This window comes from Theropithecus gelada, chromosome 2, assembly GCF_003255815.1.
Source record: "Theropithecus gelada isolate Dixy chromosome 2, Tgel_1.0, whole genome shotgun sequence".
Classification (NCBI taxonomy): Eukaryota; Metazoa; Chordata; class Mammalia; order Primates; family Cercopithecidae; genus Theropithecus; species Theropithecus gelada.
In genome coordinates, this window is record NC_037669.1 from 103,945,737 (window position 1) to 103,953,738 (window position 8,002).

The 8,002-nt window shown below is 43.5% G+C and overlaps 1 long non-coding RNA gene across 1 annotated transcript in view; it reads left to right on the forward strand.

Moving 5' to 3' along the window:
• Positions 1–1,705: 1,705 nt before the first annotated feature.
• LOC112619517 overlaps positions 1,706–8,002 on the forward strand; it is a 39,154-nt gene continuing 32,857 nt past the window's right edge. The window contains exons 1-2 of the long non-coding RNA XR_003118240.1: positions 1,706–2,268; positions 3,084–3,262. This is a non-coding gene — a long non-coding RNA (uncharacterized LOC112619517). The remainder of the gene's footprint in view (positions 2,269–3,083; positions 3,263–8,002) is intronic.

Sequence of the window (8,002 nt, forward strand, 5' to 3'; positions counted from 1 at the left end):
TGTCTGAAGTGGCTTTTGTAGATATTACACTTTCCAAGAAGGGGTTTGGTGAAGAGGTATTTCAGCTTCCTCCTAAAGCGGCATCAGCTTCTCCTTTTTCTTTTCTCTCCCCGCCCCTCCACCCATGTTTTCTTCCATTTCTCCTAGTCTCCATACAAAACCAGTAAAGTGATTTTCTTGCTGGCTAGTAAAATTATAAAAATGATTTAAACTGCTCTCTTGTCTCTTGAAACAGCTTTCTCCCTTTCAGTAAGAAGCAGGAAGACGAATGAAAGAAAACAGGTCAGCATTTCTAGCTTTTCAAGCTGTTTTTCAATAAGGAAAGAGGCAAAGAAAACTCCAGAGATGGATATGAATTGCACTGAAAACATTTCCTCCGGGAGAAAAGTCGCTGCTTTCCTGAGAGGGCTCATTTATTGATTTAATCAGCCTGCGGGGGCACCTTCCCCAGTGAAAGACGTTGAGTTGGAGTGGCCTGGTCTGCAGTGTGTGCCTATGGTCCTGTTAGCGCTGCTGCCGCTGATGTGGATGGCGCTTTTCCCCTGTGCCCATGTGTGTGATGGGGGAAGACGCACCTCCCTGTGAATGCTGGTGTGCTCCCTGTCACTCCAGGATGTCACTTGTCCTGATGTCCTATCTGAGTTCTCTGTAGGCATGCTTCAAGAAATCTGATGACTTTGGGAGAAAGAAGATGATACATTCTTTTCTTTTCTTTTTGAGACAGAGTCTCGCTCTGTTGCACAGGCTGGAGTGTGGTGGCTCAATCTCAGCTCACTGCAACCTCTCAACCTCTGCCTCCCGGGTTCAAGCGATCCTCCTGCCTTAGCCGCCCACATAGCTGGGATTACAGGTGCCTACCACCACGCCTTGCTAATTTTTGTATTTTTAGTAGAGATGGGGTTTCACCATATTGGCCATGCTAGTCTGGAATTCCTGACCTCAAGTGATCCACCCACCTCGGCCTCCCAAAGTGCTGGGATTACAGGCGTGAGCCACCACGCTCGGCCAGATGATACATTCTTGATTCCCCCAAATTCCTAGAGTGTAAGAGCCAGAAGGACCCTCCACTCAACCCCTTTATCCTACAGATGAGGAAACTGAGGCTCAAGAGGCAACCTGCCCACCTGTTGTGACTGAGAGCTGCACCTCAAGGAAGACTGGTCTTTCCCATAAAACTCTCCCCTCAGAGTTGCTCGGGACTGACAGAGAAAAAAGTGCACCCAGTCTCCAGGGGCAAGAGCAAGGCTCTATAAAAAGGATGATCTGTGTATTTATTCTGTCTCCTGTTGTCTTTGGCATGGCTCTGCCCGCCAGTCCTTAACCCTTTGCAGAGCTCCGGGCAGCGTCTCCATGGTGGATTAGGGTCTAATCACTAGGAGAAGGGCAAGGGCAAGCTCTTTAAAGAGCAGCAAATATGGAAAGTTCCCTAGTGAGTGTTAGGGGATATGTACTGGGGGGTTGGGGGGACGGACCTGGAGGGAGAATGAGGGCGCGAGAAAACTGTCTTCCAGGACTTCCCACCAGTGGAATGGCACTTTTGACAGATTTTCCTTATTTGTCTGTGAAGGGGATTCAGATCATTCAAGATGGACTCAAGTGGTTGCTAAGGCAACAGTGTTACAGTCATCACTGCCATGGAAACCCTTTCTGTGGCATAATATAAATATTTTCCTTTAAGAATGAGAAAGAGAGTTGAGTGGGCGACAAGTTGTTTTCTAATGCTCACGCGCCATGGCCGAAGTCTGCAATGGATGGGAGAAAGGGGAGGACCAAATTAGCTCAGATTCTTTACAGTTCACAGCATCAGCTGTTTTTATTTATTTGTTTTAGATAGCAAAGCCAAAGAAAAGTTGGAAGGGGGCAAAAATGCCAACTAAAATAGTCCATAGTTCTGAAGTAGAGAGAAGTCAGAATTTCCCATTTTCTCTTGTTTCTCTCAGGGATGGTCTGTCTGTAAGACTGGAGCTCCTTGGAAGCAGTGCTGAGGGCATTGTCAAGAGTTTCTAGGGCCTCCTCCTTCTCCTGAAACCTTCTTCAAGGGAGAATAAAGTTTTAAGAGAGTTCAAGAGTACGAGAGACTTCCAGGGAGTCGTAGTTTTTGTCATGACAAGCACGGACATTTTCTTGCCTCATGCACTGTTTCAAGGTAGAGACCACATATAAAAGGATTCTTACTGTGGCCACCTTGGACATCGTCCCATATCTACAAGGTGTTGTGCCACATCGTCGTTGCACCCAGTTTCCTCAGAAGAAATACATGTTGCTTAGGTGGGGAGACAGGACCCATTGACCTGGGAGGTAACTTCCAATGCCAAGATTCTAGAATTTCATGGTTCTTCTCTCAATAGCTTATGATTCTAAGAGTCAATGGTTCTGTATTCAAGGATTCTCTGGTTTTATTATTCTAAGGCCTGCTTTTAAAAATTGGGTATCAGAGCAAGCCCCGAGGGCAGCAGCTATAGGCAGGTTGGAGAAAATGGTCCCTGTTTTGCCGCTGCTCTGGTCTCTGCATGATCACTCCCAGCGCCCAGAACACCGATGGCAAGGCCTTTGCCTGGCTCTTCTCCAGATGGTTTTCTATTGCAGGAGTTTTGCTGGCAGAGAGCTTATGATGCAACAGGCTTACAGAAGGCACGGCCAGGCTGCAGGGATGACTGGGACCTGAAAACAGCCAGCATCATCATTCTTGAGAGTTTGCTGACTTTCCTGTATTTATTTTCCATGGACTATGAGGAGGAGAATAATAGTGGTTCTCTAATCAAGGGGCATTCACGGAGGAGCCTAACCTGGCAACCTGACCCTGTAGACCTGCTCTGCTCCAGAGAACAGTGGAGGGAGAGGGTGGCTTTGCATGGAAGCTTACGCCATAGCAAGATGAAAAGATTGGCTTGGGAGACTGAGAAGGCTCAGAATTTTTATTCCAGTCTATCTACTAGCTCCCAGGGGATGTGTCTGGGAGAGGTCTCAGTTGTGTAATGCTGGGAGGAGCTTTAGATCCCCTCAGCCCTGGCTTACTGGTCTGCAATGGGAGAATAGCACAATTAACGGAGCAGACAATAACCAAATCTGTTAAATGATTTCAGGTTTAGCAACGAGGCATGTATGCGTATTTAACAATTCTCAGAATGTCAAGGAACCCTCCTCAGAGCAAGGGCTTGAATTTACAAAAGAAACACTACCTCCTTTATCACATAGTAAAATAAAGGACCGTGTCTGCTCCAGGACATGGCTGGTTACAATTTTGTTTTAAAGAAATCACCAGGTGGGTGCATGGATAAGTGATCCTTGATAAGTTCTTTTTTCCTCTCACTGTGTAAACAGCTTTATTGCTGTTTCAGTTTATATAATTAACACTTGCTCTTTGGAATAATTTACACAGTATAAAAGTGTAGGAAATAACTTAAAAGTTCACCTTCCTACAGGAGCTGAATTTTATGAAATAATTAATTAATTAAAATTTAAAACCATTTAAAATCCCACCACCCCGAGATGATCCCATCAGCCACTTGTTGACAATATTTCGTATATACATAAGTTTTATACATACACATATTTAACATAAATGAGATTGTTTTTATTTTGGGAGATATTTTTAAACATGCAATCTTTTGCTATCTTACTTTCCTGCTTCCCTTCTGCGTGCCTCTTTATCTGCACCAACTCTCCTTCCCATTTCAGGTAACCCCTGAAAACCACCTGGTGTAGAGCCACCTTGTCTAGAAACCAGGGAAGCAGGGAAGAAATAAGAAGAAATATATTCTAGAAATTTCTTCAACTCTTCTGAAACAGATCTAACCCTTTAATTAGCTTAGTCTCCAGTGGTTTTCTGGTTTTTGTTTCTTTGTTTGTTTTCCTTTTGTTTGGATTTTAATTGGGGGTTTGGGTGGCTACTTGGAACCAGGGTGCCATGAGTAATATTGAATCTATGGTCATTAAACGCCCATGGACTCTTGCTCCTATCAGATAGATCCCAAGGAGAGGGACTCATGAAGGGAAGAGTATGTCGATTTTTTCATTCTAAAAGGAAGAGCAAAGTTGATCTCTAAAAGGGGCACTATCACATTTCTACTTATAAAGAAAGACGTTATTTGGGGGAACCTCACCCCAATATCCCCATAACTAATAGCTGTTTTCATTCTCTTCAACTTTTTGCCATTCTAGTGGGGCTAAAGTGATACCTCATAATTTTTAAGTGCTGCATTTCTCTGATTATTGGGGGTGCTGGGCATATTTTTATATATTTATTGGCCACTTTGTATTTCTGTCAATTGTCTGTTTAAAGCTTTTACCTTTTCTTTCCCTATTACCTTTTTTTACTTTTTAATTTGGAATAATTTTAAACTTTCAGAAGATAGCCACATGATATCACTGGGGTCACTAACCTTGATCACTTGGCTAAGGTTCTTCGCCACAAAGTTATTTTCCCCAAGTTCGGGGTTTCTCTTGACTTTCAGCCTCAGCGCCCAGCTCTCCAACCAGATCTAAATATTGCAGCTGACACACGAGAAATCCCTGCCAGTTATAGACAAAGGCCAGTCATGGACGGGCAATGATCTTGCAAAGTCTGTTGGCTTCTCCACTGATTGTTATATGACAATAATAGTTGTTGACACTTTTTGAGTTCTTACTGTGTGCCATAGGAAGCCTATGGAATCTTTTATTGTTACTCATTGATTTCAAGCAACCTGTCTCAATCCTTAGCAATGTACTTTTTGTCAATAATTAATTTTTAGTCCAAGTAGCAGATGTTCATAACCTGAAAGTCAAATGGTGCTACAGGGCCCATATTGAAAACTCCAAGGCCTTTACTCACGCCTTCCACCACCCCATTCTCCAGTTCTGTTGCCTAGGGCAACTATCCACAAAACTTTTAGCCAGCTCTTCTAGTATTTGCTTCTATTTTTTTTTTTCTAATGTTTAACCTATCATTTTTAGCCATTTTCTACTAACCTCCCACCATGGTAGATGAGGACTTAGTTTTCATATACTAATGCTCCTTCTCATTTTGTCTCTTGCATCTTCCAAACATAATTATTTCACAATGTTTGGTTAAATTGACATCCATATTTCATTCTGGCTATACAAATATTTTTCATGGTTGAATCAAGAGGTGGGCTATATTATGCTTTAATTCTTATATGGCCCTTAGTTTTTCCAGGGCTTATAATTTATGTTTCACATTTGCATGCTTTTCTGCAGTGTTATTTCCCCCCCAAATGCTCCATCATCCCTAACTTATTCCAATCTACTGAATTTTCTGTAGGCTTAACCACATCACTTTGATGTATTTTTTCCCCAGAGACTGTTTCTGGTTTAAAGTTCTTTGTCATAGCATCACGTTCTTGTTTTATGATGCAATATAATTTCTTTTTTTCCTTTTTTTCTTTCTTGAGACAGAGTCTCACTCTGTTGCCCAGGCTGGACTACAGTGGCATGATCTCAACTCACTGCAACCTCAACCTCTGCCTTCCGGGTTCAAGTGATTCTCCTGCCTCAGCCTCCCTAGTAGCTGGGACTACAGGCGCGTGCCACCACACCCGGCTAATTTTTTTGTATTTTTAGTAGAGACAGCATTTCACTATATTGGCCAGGCTGGTCTTGAACTCCTGACCTTGTGATCCGCCCACCTCGGCCTCCCAAAGTGCTGGGATTACAGGCATGAGCCACCATGCCCGGCCACAATATCATTTCTAATGTTCCCTATATTGTCTGTTTCCCCCATATTCCTTTTTCTTTTCTGGATATTTTGTCTCTCCTATGTTGGAAGCTTTCCTCGTATGTTGTATCCTTGGCTATCTATTCATTTTAAGAGAGAGGCACTAAAAGTCTTGTAGGAAGATCTGCAGTGTGTGTATAGAGCTGTCAGCTGATTGGCTTTTCTTTAGGGTTTTCAAACCCTGAGCCATCATTTTCACAGGGACAAACTCAAATATCAGCTTCCTGGCTTTGTGGGATGAAGAGGGGACCTAGGATCCCAACACACTCTATGCAGACCTTCAACCAGTGACTTGTTTTCAGACCAACGCCTCATCCCTTTTCTCAGCAGAGCCTCCAAATCCCAAGCCTCTCAGGATTTCTCTGGGTTCCTCTTCATGCCAATATTTTTATGACAGACCCTTAAGTTATACTTTGCTCCTGTCCGCTGAGTCAGCAACCACTTCTTCATTTGCTATTTGTCCTCCAAAAACTCATCTAAATGTCTTGTCTGCTGTTGCCCTCCTGTTCTCCTTGTCCTTGTGCCCATTTTTATTCTTTACGATCATCTTGGCAAGGTTTTGGTAGGGCAGAGAAATGAACAACTGTAGTCAATCAGCTTTTTAAAACTGAAACCCATTATATGAGTTCTGAAACACTGAACCTCCCAAAAGAAAGGAAGTAGAGTCTCGATTCCTTTCTTCTAGAAATCTCCTTGCCGCCTACAGAAACTTTCCAACTTATTTTTAAGGTAAATCTTCAGTTTCTCTGAACCAAAAGCTATGCATGGATAGACTTTAACAACCTTACCCTCAAAGGCTTTAAAATTGCAGACACAAGATGCAGACGTGGGGACAATTAGGAATCGGTTCAGCATGGTGGGTAATAAAGTGCTGTCTTTTGTGGCATGGGAAAATCTTTGAATTAAAAATCACCCTTTGGTCTTCTCTAAACAGAAGGGCAATGCCTCATTGTAAGTCCTGTTGTGATTTGTCTTCTGACATCAAGGTCAGACTATTTCCCTGGAATGTCCTCAGACAAATTTCTAAAATATCTCACAAAACCTCAAGGCAAGCTCTGGACATTTTTAGGCATATACAGTACCTAGAACACAGCCAGTTCTTAATCAGTTGCTTCATAGTTTGGGATTGAATGACTTTAATGCCTTTTAGAATTTGCCTTCTTCATTAGTAACCAAGGCTATAAATCCAGTTCCTATGTATTTCCTAGTTAAAAGTATGCTACAGTCTAGGAAGCTTCCAATTTGCCTTCTTCACTAGTAACCAAGGCTGTAATCCAGTTCCTGCATATTTCCCAGTTAAAATTATGCTATGGCTTAGAAAGCTTCCAATTCAAAATCTCTTCTGTGGATAACAGGAGTGAAGGATAGGAAGAAAGGGGAGGACAGCTCCTCCCATCACAGGCCCAGAGACTTAGGAAGAACAAATGGTTTGGGGGACCAGGCCCAGGGCCCCACTGCCATGCAGCCTCAGGACACTCTTGGGAGAGAACTGCTTAAGGCTGTAGGTAAGAAGGAAAGGAACTGGGGAGGGGAGGGTCCTGGGTGGGTGGTAACAATTTGTCTCATTGGTTCATGCCTATGGTTGAAAAATACTGCTCTGGGGTGTGCATTGGAATCACCAGGCAAACTTTAAAAAACGATTGATTCCTGGGTCTCAACCCAGATCAATTAAATCAGAATCTCCAGGCAAAAGGCCTAGGCATTCACAGTTTTTTAGAGCTCCCCAACGAATTCTAATGTGCATCCTGGACTGAGAACCCCTGGCCTTGACCTTTGCTTATCACTTACTCACTCAGCAAATATTTACTGAGTGTGTAGCACATGCCAGGCATCTCCCTAGGTGCTGGGGACTGGGCACTGAATTAATCAGACAAAGGTTCCAGCCTTCAGGGAACCAGCCTTCTAGTGCTTCCTCCACAGGGGGTGCCTCAAGGCTTCAGGGCACAGGCTTTAGAAACAGACCCCACCATAACCCACATCCCACCATAGGCAACAGAACCCTGGGCATGTGCCACTCCGAGTCTCCTTCAGTATGTCCATAGCTGACATATGGCTCTTCATACCCGCTTCACAAGGTAGCCACAGAGGGAAGGGAGGTTATGAATGTGAGTCGAGCCTGGCAGGGAGGAAGGAGTGGGGAGAGAGAGGGGAAGGAGCCAGGCACCTTGGAGATGTTGCGGAAGAGGTGCCTCCTCACACACCAAAGGGGGAAGCAATCAGAGTCATTCCAGGGAAAAGCAATCCAACAATTTTTTTTTTTTTTTTTTTTTTTTTTTTTTTTTTTTT